The sequence below is a fragment of the Dysidea avara genome, chromosome 2 (assembly GCF_963678975.1).
Source record: "Dysidea avara chromosome 2, odDysAvar1.4, whole genome shotgun sequence".
In the NCBI taxonomy this organism is placed as follows: Eukaryota; Metazoa; Porifera; class Demospongiae; order Dictyoceratida; family Dysideidae; genus Dysidea; species Dysidea avara.
In genome coordinates this window covers 20,346,005-20,360,182 of record NC_089273.1, presented here as the reverse complement: position 1 = coordinate 20,360,182, position 14,178 = coordinate 20,346,005, and the positions used below count along the sequence as shown (strand labels likewise).

General features: G+C 38.0%; 1 protein-coding gene across 1 annotated transcript in view; it reads right to left on the bottom strand.

The window, feature by feature from the left end:
* Positions 1 to 14,178, bottom strand: part of LOC136246794 (protein mesh-like) — a 121,177-nt gene that overhangs the window by 105,203 nt on the left and 1,796 nt on the right. The window lies entirely within an intron of this gene.

Below are 14,178 nucleotides of genomic sequence, written 5' to 3'. Positions count from 1 at the left end.
TTTTCAAAAAGCATAGTTTATAGTGGTACAAATAACACAACAAGAATAGTGTTCCAATACTACCTATACGAACTCCATGTTTAGTCAGTATTGAAACAACTAATTAAAACAAGTCCCTCTATTGAGAGAAAATGGACCACAAACCTATAAATTACTCCAATGCTATTCAGTATTGGAGCTTGTGGTCTGATTTTGTTTGAGCATAGGTAAAATTAGTTCAACACCAAAACAGTGACAGAATAAATATAGGAAGTATTTGTATCATACAGTACAGTAGTACTATATATTAGAGATCACAGAGATTAGGGTTTTCCTAGCCAAAAAATTCACCCAAAAACCAGCTTCACAACTCCATCCTGGCACCTTGGTAGTATTGGTTAGGTACAAAAGTGCCTTCAGTACAATCCTAAAGGTTTCCAATACATTGTTACAAAATTAAAAAAAATTTATTCAATGGGATTTTCTACTGACTGACTGCCTGCCTGATGCCTTCAGGCAAGTGTAACTTGATAATGGCTAAGGTTATGGGCTTGATTTTTTCACTGTTCGATGTTGCTTTGTCGCAAGACGTGCCTTTTGGCATACCGCAGTATGTACAATGCATGCATCATGGACTTACTTTTGCCCTTCTTTGTGTCACATTTCTTTTTGCTGACAGCCCAAGGTGTCGATTTGAGGTAGCGAGATGCATGGCTTCCCTAAAGTATGTTTTGTAAATGGGAATCATCTATATTTTCCATGGTGACTGGACTGATTGCAGAGATGATTCTAACACTGTTCTTCATTTGTAATGCTGTGTAACGCGCTGAACATAGCTGAAAGCAAAGCGTTATGGCCACTGCACTTTAGAGGCAGTAATTGATAGTTGGGGGTGCACGAATCGTATTTTTGTGGTGACTGGATTATTGCAGAGGCACTTCATCCACTGTTTTTTGTCTGTAGTGCTGTAAAAGCGAAGTGTAATGGCCACTGCACTTTCGAAGCAGCTTTTGATAGCTGGGACGCGTGTTCAGACGACAACATTAATTCTGGCACCATCCTTTCTTTTGATTCGATGTGCATGGGTTCACCAGTCATAATAATGTTTCAAAAAAAGTAAACAAACAAGTTTAAGGAAAAATTAGAAATTTTAAGTTCAACTAGGGATCATAAAAAAAAAAAAAGTAGAGAAACAAGGGAGGTCACCTACACCTGCAGATATACTAGCGAACTTTTAATCTCCAATCCAGTCTATACCCAAGACCAAGACTGAATTAGGGATTAAATGTTCACTAGCATATCTGCAGGTGTAGGCGACCTCCTTGTTTCCCTACTTTTTTTTCTATGATCCCTAATCGAACTTAAAATTTCTAATTTTTCCTTAAACTTGTATGAATTATGCTGTGTAAAATTGCCACAAGTATATTTGTAGGTTTAGGTGAACTCCCTTGTTTCACTACTTTTTATTCTATGATCCCCATAAAATTCCACTGTTTTTCTTTTGTTTGTTTACTCTTGCTTTGTAACATAATTATGACTGGTGAACACATACATACTGCATCAAAAGAAAGAAAGGTACTAGACTTCTCATAAGATTAATTATGAGTCTGAATATTTGCCTCAACTATATCAAGACACACAGTAGTGTGTCATGCGGCCCAAGAAGCTGGCGCGCCACACCGTTAGTATATTAACAGGAAGAAAGTAAACGTGATTTTCACACCTTTGTAGCTCCGTGATCCCTTATCTGATTGCAATTAAATTTCCTGCAGAAGTGCCCGTGCGGTAGGGGAGTCTACATACAAAATTTGAAGAAAATCACCCAAGCCATCTCCGAGATATGAACGTTTTGTTTTCTTTCTTCGTTTTTTTCTTCTAGCGATTTCCAACCAATCTATTTTTCACACATATTTTTGCTACTTAAATTACACACCTTCAATAAATGTTTCAAAAGCTGCTGTTCCAGTTAATGGTAGTCAGTGCTTCGTACTTCGTAATACACTTTACTGGATTAAAATCCATGCGGTATTTATTGAAATATGTCAAATCAAAGTTTGAGAAATAAAAGTCCCCATAGGAATCCATACAAATAATTGCGTATGTAATTCTAATTGGAAGAATACGGCACCGGTGATAGCCAAAGTTTCCACGTGAATCTGTGGCAGATGAGGACGAAGAAAGTGTTCCTGGGCAAACCGTATATGCTGATTTCGATTTCATCGTGTTTTTTTTATTGGAGGATGATTGACGTTGGATTACGACGAAAATATAGCCCTTGTAAAGGTAAATCGCCATCTAACACTGCTCAGAATTCAGCATTACAATCACCCTGGGCTTCAAGGCATCCCTCTGCATCGATGCAAGTATAGTTTGAAGGTGAGCACTTTGTTGTCTTGCGCGGAATTACAATATAAGGTTCAAGGTTGACCATAATCTTTTCAAAAGTGGAGACTGGCATGTGATACCAACCTTACATGGCTTCACACTTACCCCTGTACCTGATGGTATATTTTGGTGTACTTACTGCTATTTTGATCCATTTTATAGTAGCTTCAGTGATACTATAAAATGGATCAAAAACTGTTTATAAACTATTTTGGTCAGAAACTGTTTATAATTTCTCTTTGTAGTATAGTGATGTCATTGTGTCATATAATAATTATTATACGTAGTGCTTACAATGTGACAAACAAAGCTGAACAGTGTCCAAACAAACCTATTTTAATAAAAATATTTGTCTTACATTTTGTTATCTGATCATCATGTTTCTGAAGTATTTGTTAATTGTGACTTGTGATGCCATTACTTATCATGTTATATAATATTACTGATTTTTCTAGTTAGTTATCCTTGAAAATGCATTAGGTACTTGTGTATACTTAGTATTACACAATACACACAATTTTATTTGTGAGTCACTTGCTGTATTCATGTAATATTCTGAGTGGTCAGTCTACAAAGAAGTGGTCATACTTGAGAGGTTTTTACCTAGCTCATATGCTGTTCTCCATAAAATAGTTATATGGTGAAAATTTCATGTCATTATTAGTTTCCTATCTAGATTATGATACTTTGAATATTGTGTTTGGTGCCATGCAATACATGTAAAAAGCATTGAAAATACTGTACACAAAAATCATCACACTGTCAACTTCTTTTGCTTATATCTTTTGATAGGAACCACCAATTGAGGTGGGGTTTGCACTAAAATGACCCTGAAAAATAGCACAATATTTGTCATACTAATGAATGCATGGAATGCTAATTATTTAATTTAGTTGGAAATCTCTACTTCTACTTCTTTTTGCACACTTTGCAAAATTCGCCATAAAACACAAATGTGTGCTCCAATCGGGCTGAAATTTGGCACACTTAAAAGGGCTCATTACAGCGGATTTCAGTACCACATTTGGTAGGAATCCGAAGAACATTCACGGAGTTATGACCGATTATTTGCGTAAAATAAGGTCGAAGGTCTGTCATGCCCACAGTGTGAACCGCTTGAAGGAATGAGCTGAAAATTGCTATGTAGATGGAGTAACTATCGTAGGAGTGCCTTTTTGTGGTTTGCAAGGAATCCAGCTAAAGGCCATGGAGATATGACACAAAATCCAGCCTGTGTCACAATTACGCGATCGATTTTATGAATAAAAAACTATTAGTTTTCATGCCTACCAGGCAAACCGCTTAGAGTAATGAGCTGAAAATCGGTGTGTAGCTGGAATAATCATCATAGAAAGTCCTTGCAGTAGTACAGAAGAATTGGATTGCAAACCATTGAGTTATGATTCGAAAGCCAACTACGTATAGCATATGCGAGATCGAGATACTCTAATAGAACAGTCACCCTAATATAGCATTCAGCTACGTTTATAATTTACTCCATACCGTATGCAAGGAAATTTTGACGTCAAAAAACTTTGACGAATTCAGACTTCAGCAGATTTGATGAATAAAATGTTGACGAAAATCAAGAAATTGTAGGCAAAACCTGTACTTTTAAGGGCGCTTATAAACATTTGAAGAATTTAAATTTGACGAATTAAGCCGATTCGTCAAATTTTTTGACGTCAAAATTTCCTTGCGTACGGTAATAGAATTATACTACATTGCATATTATTCTGTAGGGAGTTTAGATACAAACAGTTAATCTTAGAAATAATTCAGCTACAACAAGTCACCCCGTAGAGAGTTAGCTACAAATATATCACTCAGAACAGAGTTCAGCTATAAACAAGTCACCCTGTAGAGTGTTCAGCTACAACAAGTTGCTCTGCAGCTACAAACAAGTTACTTCATACTATGTTCAGTTACAAGTAAGTTACTGTGTAGAGAGTTCAGCTACAAACAAGTCATTCTACAGTACAAACAAGTCACCACGTAGAGAGTTCAGCAACCAATCAAAAAACCACCCTGTAAAGAGTTCAGCTATACAAACAAGTTATAACTCCATAGAGAGATAAGCTAGAAACAACAGAGAGCTCAGCTACAAACTTAACAGATTACACTGTAGAGAGTTCAGCTAGAAACATGTCACCCTGTAGAGAAATCAGCTAGAAACAAGTCATGCTGTAGAGATATCAGCTAGAAGACATCACCTTGTAGAGAGTTCAGGTACAAACAAATCACCCTGCAGATAGTTCAGCTACAAAAAAAATCACCCTTTAGAGAGATGAGCTAGAAGAAAGTGCCTTGTTGTGAGTTCAGCTACAAAGAAGCCACCAAGTATAGAGTTCAGCTGCAAACAAATCACAAGTAGAGAGTTCAGCTATGAACAGATCACCCTGTAGAGAGTTCAGCTGGAAACAAGTCACCCTGTAGATTAGCTATAAGAGGTTACCTTGTAGAGAGTTCAGCTACAAAGAAACCACCATGTAGAGAGTCTAGCTACAAACAAATCACCATGTAGAGAGATCAGATAGAAGCAAGTCACCCTGTAGAGAGATCAGCTAGAAGAGGTTACCTTGTAGAGAGTTCTGCTACAAGAAACCACCATGTAGAGAGTCCAGCTACAAACAAATCACCATGTAGAGAGATCAGATAGAAGCAAGTCACCCTGTAGAGAGATCAGCTAGAAGAAATTACCTTGTAGAGAGTTCAGCTGCAAAGAAACTGTCATGTAGAGAGTTCAGCTGCAAACACAACACCTTGTAGAGAGTTCAGCTGCAAAGAAACCACCATGTAGAGAGTTCAGCTAAATCACCCTGCAGAGATTTCAGCTAGAAAAAGTCACCCTATAGAGAGATCAGTTAGAAACAAGTCACCTTGTAGAGAGATCAGCTAGAAGAAGTTACCTTGTAGAGAGTTCTGCTACAAAGAAACCATCATGCAAAGAGTTCAGCTGCAAACAAATCACCTTGAAGAGAGTTCAGCTACAAAGAAACCACCATGTAGAGAGATCAGGTGCAAATAAATCACCCTGTAGAGAGTTCAACTAGAAACAAGTCACCCTGTAGAGAGATTAGTTAGAAGTAGTTACCTTGTAGAGAGTTCAGCCACCAAGAAACGACCATGTAGAGAGTTTAGCTGCAAACAAATCACCCTGTAGGGAGTTCAGCTAGAAACAAGTCATCCTGTAGAGAGATCAGCTAGAAGGATAATCTTGTAGAGAGTTCAGCTACATGTACAAACATGTTACCCAGTAGAGAGATCATGCAGCTAGAAACAAGTCACCATGTAGAGAGGTCAGCTAGAAGACGTCATCTTGTAGAGGGTTCAGCTACCACTCTGTAGGGAATTCAGCTGCAAACAAATTACCCTGTATAGAGTTCAGCTACAAACAGATCACCCCAGAAAGTTCAGCTAGAAACAAGTCACCCTGTAGAGAGGTCAGCTAGAAGAAGTTACCTTGTAAAGAGTTCAGCTACAACAAAACACCATGTAGAGAGTTCAGCTGCAAACAAATCACCCTGTAGAGAGTTAAGCTATGAACAGATCACCCTGTAGAGAGATCAGCTAGAAACAAGTCATCCTGTAGAGAGATCAGCTAGACCTGTAGAGAGATCAGCTGGAAGAAGTTAACTTGTAGAGAGTTCAGCTACTAAGAAAGCACCCTGTAGAGAGTTCAATCACCCAGTAGAGAGTTCAGCTAGAAACAAGTCACCCTGTAGAGAGATCAGCTACAAACAAATCACCCTGTAGAAGGATCAGCTGGAAACAAGTTACCCTATAGAGAGATCAGCTACAAACAAATCGCCTTGTAGAAATATGTGCTAGAAACAAATCACCATGTAGAGAGTTCAGCCTGAAACAAGTCGCCCTGAAAAGAGTTCAAATATACAAACAATGAGAGTTTCAGCTACGGTTCAGTTATGTAAGAAATCACCTTAGTACATATGTGATATTATTCAGTGTAAAATATAGAAATATTTAATCAGACAAAAAGGTATACACATAATTGCTTCTGGCTTTTGTTCCACAATTCCTGCAGTGAAGAAAAAAAAACAAGTTAAAAAGAAGCCCCAAAGCCAGTTGATGGCCCTCTTTGTGGCTTGCAATACAAAAAGAAATGATATCTAAACCAAAACAGCCAAGCTGTAAAAAAGAGTGTGGCCCCCAAAAAGGCCAGGGTGAAAAAAGATGTGAAATCCAAGGTGGCGGCAAAGAAATGGCTGTGATGGTAGGTTAATGGCAAAAAATTTAATAACAACATTTCAGGTGAATTTGGTGCCGAATCCTAGTGAAACGTGGAAGAGGCAATGCAAATTCAGCTGAATTGTCGTTATTAAATTTTTTGCCATTAACCTACCATCACAGCCATTTCTTGGCCGCCACCTTGGATTTCACATCATTTTTCACCCTGGCCTTTTTGGGGGCTGCACTCTTTTTTTACAGCTTGGCTGTTTTGGTTTAGATACCAATTACTAAACGTTAAGTGGCCATTATCCTCCATTTTCTATTATGTTCAGCCTGTTACCCAGTACTGCAAATGAAGAACAGTAAAAGAAGCACCTCTGCAAGAAATTTAGTCACTGCAAATTAAAGAGTGGACATGTCTTTATAATAAATGTGAGTGATACAGTAAAAGTGATAATGCACTACTGCGAATTGACTTGTCAGCAAAAGAAAAGAAATGAGATGCAAAAAGTAGTCCATGGTATGTACATTGTACATACTGTGGTATGCCAAAAGGCACCTGTTGGGCTGAAGCAACTTCTAGCAGTGAAAAAGTAACACTATCTGAACCTATCATTTGAGAAATTCACATGGTGTCACGAAATCCCAAGCAACAGTCATAGCAACTCGAGTGATAGCTTCGAGCGAATATCATACAGGTGTAGCTGTATCCAAGGTTGAGGTTACCACGAGTACAAATGTAGCTCAGTAGCTATCTGGGATGCATCACTAGGAGATTCACTTATGGTTACTGCGCAAATGCAACGTCATGATCATTAATTGTGCGTGATTAAAAACTTGCTCAAAAAAGAGGTGTGGCAGCCATATTGCTTGCAAGTCTTTATCCTTCCAGTTGAGAGATGAAGACTCCCAAACAAAATGGCTGCCATGCCCCTTTTGCAAGCAAAAAAAAATTTGTCATGTGCATTTGCGGTTCGCAACGTTGCATTTGGACAGTACTGTAGAACACCTTGCAGGTGCCCCTGGCCAGCAAAAATCCTAAAATGTCTGGCTGTAGCTGTGGGACCATGCTCAGTAGCTAGTGTATCTTCTAAAGTTAGATATTTGTCAGAATAAGCTGTATAGGTTTAAAGGTCTTCCCTTGGATTTCTCTGTGCTTTTGATCTCTTTACGGAATTAAATTTAATGATTTCAGTGAAAATTTGCCAACTGCAAAATTAAATTTTCTGTCAAACTTTCTGCCTATACAGTAATGGTATGATGCAAAACATATTAGTCAAATGCATATTGAAAATCATCCTTGCACCTACACATGGATGGCTTAATTGTTTTTAAGGGAGAGGTTCTGATATTTTTTCTTTAAAAACAAGCTGCAAGACTTTGCATGACAATGTTTGAACTCTTAGCCAGAAGACGAGAGACAACACTGCCAAACGCACTGTATGAAGTGGCAGTCCTTATATTTGAAAGATAGGTATACAGTTCCCTTTTCATAATAGTGTAATCAGACCAGGTAACCAAAGCAGTAATCTCTTTTTGTAAGGGAGACTAATCTAGTTCAGTGATAATGTGTTTAAAAACACTTAGCACTGTCTGCAAATTTTAGAAGGCTAATGTGGTGAACAAATGATGCAATATTGTTAGTATACACTAGCATATTAATTTTAAAATGAAGTAGACATCCAAGCAATAAAAAGTAGTAGAACAAGAGATGAATGATGGTACTACAGCAAAGCTTGGTGGGAAAATCTCTACTTTGTCATGTTATAACAATGATTTTGTTCAATGAACGACTGGTAGTCAGCTAGAATAAACAATAGTTAGATACGAATACCAAAGGAACCAAGGAATTTAGTAACCCCAATGGCCCTAGGCTGTAGCATCCCGAGTGCAGTGAAGGTGTTACTAAGGGCCCGAGGGGTTACTAAATCACTTAGTTCCCACTGGTCGCATTGTCTAACTTAATTAGACTATGGTTTAAAGTGTGTATCTTCATAGCCAGGGCATGAATGTGGGGTAAAAGAGCAATGCAGAACAGCAGAGCGGTTTCTTCCTGAAGTCCTTACAGCTCCCACAAAAAATAATTATTCAACCGCTAACCAGAGTAACGGCTAGAGCTACAACTATTTGTCCAGAAATATTTGCAGAATATGGAAAAGAGGACTATTACAGTATTATCAAGTACTCTAGTGTGCCTTTCGTGTTATAATATTTATCATATACAAAATTGCTGACTACGTGAACATGTGTAGGTGCATGTCAGGTGACTAAGTGATTTAGCAACCTTCATGAGCAGTAAATGGACTGTATCATTATGCAATAAAAGTAGTGAAACAAGAGATGAATGATGCATGCTATTACAGCATACACCTGTAGCTCGATGGGAAGTCCCTACTTTGAAACATTAATGATAACTATTTTATTCAATGCCAAAGTAGGGATTTTCTACGCTGTAATAGCATGCATCATTCATAAAATTCTTTAAAATACTACTGTAGTTTATTTTTTGCTGTAGCACAGCTAGCTACAGTGTAACTTGTGACTGTTCTATCAAGACACACGGTAGTGCGTTGTGCGGCCCAAGAAGCCGGCGTGCAACACCCGTGAATATATTGACAGGAAGAACGAAAACGCAATTTTTGCACCTGCGTAGCTCTGTGCTGCCTTCATGAAACAAGACAAGTTTTGCTGTGGACACTCCCTCCAACTTCAGTACTCCACATTCCAAACTTGAGCGAAATCGCATCAAGCGTTCCCGAGATATGCAACTTCAAAAATTGGCTTAGTTTCTTTGTTTTTTGTTTTCTTTGTTTTTCTTCTTATTTTTCTTCCTCTTTTCGCACACTTACAAAAACCACTATAAAACGCGAACGCAATATCCGATTGCCTTGAAAGTTGGCACACAGAAGGGGGGTATAAAGGCACATCTCTGTATCAACTTTGGCTGGAATATGTCAAACAGGCAAAGAGTTATTAGCGATTATTCACGAAAAATAACACCAATATGTTGTCACGCCTACAGGGTAAACCGCTTAGAGGAAGAAGCTGAATATCGGTGGGTGAATAGGTTAACTATTGAACCTAAAACCTTTTGTGGTTTGAAAGAAATCGAGCTAAAAACCAGGAAGATACAATGAAAAAACCAACAGTGTGTAACAATTATGCAATCGAGATTAACTAATAAAAAACAACTACTTTCCACGCCCACCAGAAAAACCGCTTGGGATAATACTTTGAAATTCGCTGTACAGATGGAGTAATCATCTTAGAAAGGATCTTCAATGGTGTAGAAGAATCAGACTTGAAGCCACGGAGTTATAACACGAAATCAAACTTGGTGTAGCAAGTGCGAGATCGAGATACTCTAATAGAGCAGTCACCCTGAAAAGAATTCAAAAGATCAGCTAGAAACTAGTAACCTGTATAGAGATAAGCTACAAACAATTCACCCTGTACAGAGATCAGCTAGAAGAAGCTACCTTGTAGGGAGTTCAACTATGTAGTTCAGCTAGAAGAACTCACCTTGTAGAGAATTCAGCTACAAAGAAACCACCATGTAGAGAGTTCAGCTACAAGCAAATCGCCCTGTAGAGGAATCAGCTAGAAGAAATTACCCTGTACAGAGTTCAGCTACACAGAAACCATCATGTAGAGAGTTCAGCTGCAAACAAATCACCTGTAGAGAGTTCAGCTACAAACAAATTACTCTGTAGAAAGGTCAGTTACAAAGAAACCACCATGTAGAGTTCTGTAATAAATATGCATTATATATATATATAATTTGTACATTTATTGATAAAATCAAAAATATTTAAAATATTCATCTGCTTCATGTTTTCTCCTTCCTGTGGAAAAAAAAAAAGATATGTTAAAAAAGCCCCATAGGCCAGCTTTGGGTATACAAATACAAAAAGAAGTGAAAAATGCGGCCCTCAAAAAGGCTATGGTGAAAAAAGATGTGAAATCCAAGGTGGTGGCCAAGAAATGGCTGTGATGGTACATTAATGGTAAAAATTTTAATAACGACAATTCAGGTGAATTTTGTGCCAAGACCAAGGTGGTGGCCAAGAAATGGCTGTGATGGTACATTAATGGTAAAAATTTTAATAACGACAATTCAGGTGAATTTTGTGCCAAGACCAAGCAGCACCAAATTCACCTGAATTGTTATTAAATTTTTTACCATTAACCTACCATCACAGCCATTTCTTGGCCACCACCTTGGATTTCACATCTTTTTTCACCATCGCCTTTCTCAGGGCCGCACTCTTTTTTTACAGCTTGGCTGTTTTGGATTAGATTAGAATATCTTACATGACTGTTGTATTTTATTTTATTTATTAATGCTTTACAGCACAAGTGCTGAAGGCCAGTAGGACACCTGGTCCTACAGCCTGCTCAAAGATATTAGCTACTTAAGGTGTGTTTGAAAAGTTGGAGAAAAAATCCATGACTGGACCTAGGTAGCCTCGAACCTGCAGCCATCCGATTTATGCTCGAACGTTTACAGGTGGTCAGGATGTTTTCTCCTTGTTATTTTTCATGTAATTATATCCATAGGAATTCTAGAGAGTAACTCATTATCTCTAAGTACCCCAAGTAGAACCAAATAGACACTAGTTTATTTATTAATACTTTACAGCACAAGTGCTGAAGGCCAGTAGGACACCTGGTCCTACAGCCTACTCAAAGACATTAGAGTGACTGTTGTATTAGAATATATCTTGAATCAGCCAAGGGGTATGCAGCTAGCTAGACCAATGAGGGCTGCCGGGGTGAGGTCATCTTGTTTACTGATAAGTAAATAGCTAGATTGTTTAGAGGTGCATGTAGTCTCCGTACTCTGTCACTATTAGTCCACCTATATACATATATATATTTGATGGGCGTACGTGGTCATGAACTAATCGCGAACGGGATCCCAATCGCAAAGTTGCAGATATCTAGCTACTGTAGTGTACCTCTTTTATAGTAGCGTCGGAAACTGAAACACTTCTGAAATGCAGCTCTGAAATAATTCTGGTTCACTAATAATTCTAAATATGCTGCTGAAAGAAAGTGTTGATACGGAAAATTAACACATCGATATGGATTTGTTGGTTGAACAAGAAAACAAGTAATCTGATTGAAGATAAAAGAAAAGACAAGGCACAGAGGGACTATACTCGTCAGAACCCCAAAAGGCACATCCCACTGGTGAGATTGTTATTGTGGCATAAAATGGTGGCCGTGTACTGCTTTGTTTGTCCTCTTGCCTTGCGACTGCGGTCAGGCTGTCAGGCAGTGAGACTAAAATTCGAGTTTTGGCGATTTTTGTAAAATCCTATATCCGGCCACCTGTGTTTTGTTATATTTAATGCTGTATTATATACAAGTACACGAAAAAACGTGGAATTTTCAATTACAGTAGGGGCCATTAAAAAGTTTACGCTTTGTTTGGTTTTAACAGTAGTTAAACCATTTGAATGGTTATAAAAGAACAATTAGTTTAATGGAACTATCTTTTTAACAAAGCCACAGATATGCAGTAAATAACACATCATGAATTGTTAAAATTATTGTTTTAACAATATGATTTGTTAAAATGATTGGTTTAACAATACAGATTGTTAAAAATATTGTTTTAACTAATTGTTTTAACAATAGGATTTGTTAAAATTATTGTTTTAACAATACAAATTGTTAAAACTATTGTTTTAACAGTTGTAAGAGTTAAATAGTTCAAATCATTATTAGCAAATACAGACTGTTATGGTAAATTACATAAGTGTTTTGTTAAAATCGACAATGTTTCACTATTGTTTTAACTATTGTTAAAATCAAACAGAGTGTAAACTTTTTAATGGCCCCTACTGTAGAGTAGGGACCATAGCACATCGATAAAAAGTACTGAAACAAGCTGGAGTAGTCCATGATATCAAGAGTTAATAATATAGAGAGGAGAGTGTCTAACGCCGTATAGTCCTGTAACAGATGATTGCGCAGAAGTTAAACGACTTCTTTTCCGCGTAACGACAGACTGGCTAGTATATTTTCGCATTTAACCACAAAGGCTATCCCAGACACAAGGGCGTGCGTTCAATTCGATGTTCAAGTTCACCACGAAGAGCATCGCTCTGTTGCGTAAAGAAGTGTGGCTGTTAACCTCGAAGATAACTCTGGGGGAGAGCGTCTGAGAAACCAATAAACACTGAACCAAAGGCGGAGTATCGCTTCGAATTTTCACTGCGTCGCCATGTTACCCTACCTTTGAGCATTCTTCAATTGAAGGAGCACTGTTCCCTGTACATACAGCTCAGTCTTTAGTTCAGTCTTCGAATATTCTCGAGGATTCATCACGGTGCGGCTAAACTAATTGCGGTAAGGAAACGAACAAATACTAGAAGCCTGTACGTTACACGGAAAGGAAGCCGTTTAACTTCTGCGCAATCATCTATTACAGGCCTATACAGCATTAGACACTCTCCTCTCTTATTATTAACTCTTGATGATATTAAATCACTGTAAAACAATAAGAAGTGTTATATCCCTACTGTGCTCAAGATAACAGAAATGCACAGTAGGGATACAACACTTCTTATTGTTTTACTGTGATTTAATATCATGGACTACTCAAACTTGTTTCAGTACTTTTTATTGATGTGCTATGGTCCCTACTCTAGTTGAAAATTCCAAATTTTTTCGTGTACTTGTTTGTTGACTTTTTTTTGTAAATAATTTTATTAGGACTGGTGAACCCATGCATACCACATCTGAAATGGCACCGCGCCCCCCAGCTATATCAATAATTGTCTGAAAACTGAAGTATCTATTACGCTTCGTTGTCAGCTACGTACGTATGTTCAACTCGTTACACAGCAATACAAATCAAGAACTTTTCCGGAAGAACCTCTATAATCTACGCATACCAAAAGAAATGGTGCCGCGCCCCAATTTTATTAATTATCGTCTGAAAAGTGAAGTATCCATTACGCTTCGCTGTCGGCTATGTTCAACCCATTACATAGCAATACGAATCAAGAAATGCTTGAAAAGCGCCTTGCAATCAGACTAGCCACTAAGAAGAATACGGACGATTTCCATTTCGAATGGAAGCCATCACATGCTCACGCCAAATCGACACCTTTCCTTGTCAGTAAAGATGAATGGGATACAAAGGAGAACACTGGTAAGTCCATGGAGAATGCATTGTACGTACTGTGGTATGCCAAAAGGCACCTGTCGGGCCGAAGCGACGTCGAACAGTGAAAAAATCAAGCCCGTAGCTTTAGCCGTTATCGAGTTATGCTTGTCTGAAGGCATCCGTCAGTTACTTACTTACTTACTCAGTCAGTAGAAAATTCCATTGAATAAAAGAAAAATTTAAATTCCGTAGCAACTTGTTGAAAGCGTTTCGGGTCGATCTGAAAGCTTGTTTGGGCTTAGTTTTACCTCACCAATACTGCCTCATCATCGTCAGAGAAAACTGAGGCTGGTTTTTGGGTGATTTTATTTTGTGGGCCACACCTACTGCTTTGTGGTCCCTACTATACAGTTACTATCATACTGTATGATGATATGGACTAGTACTATTCCATAAAGGTGATTTCATGAGATTAGTGACATATGTATAGCTACAGAAAG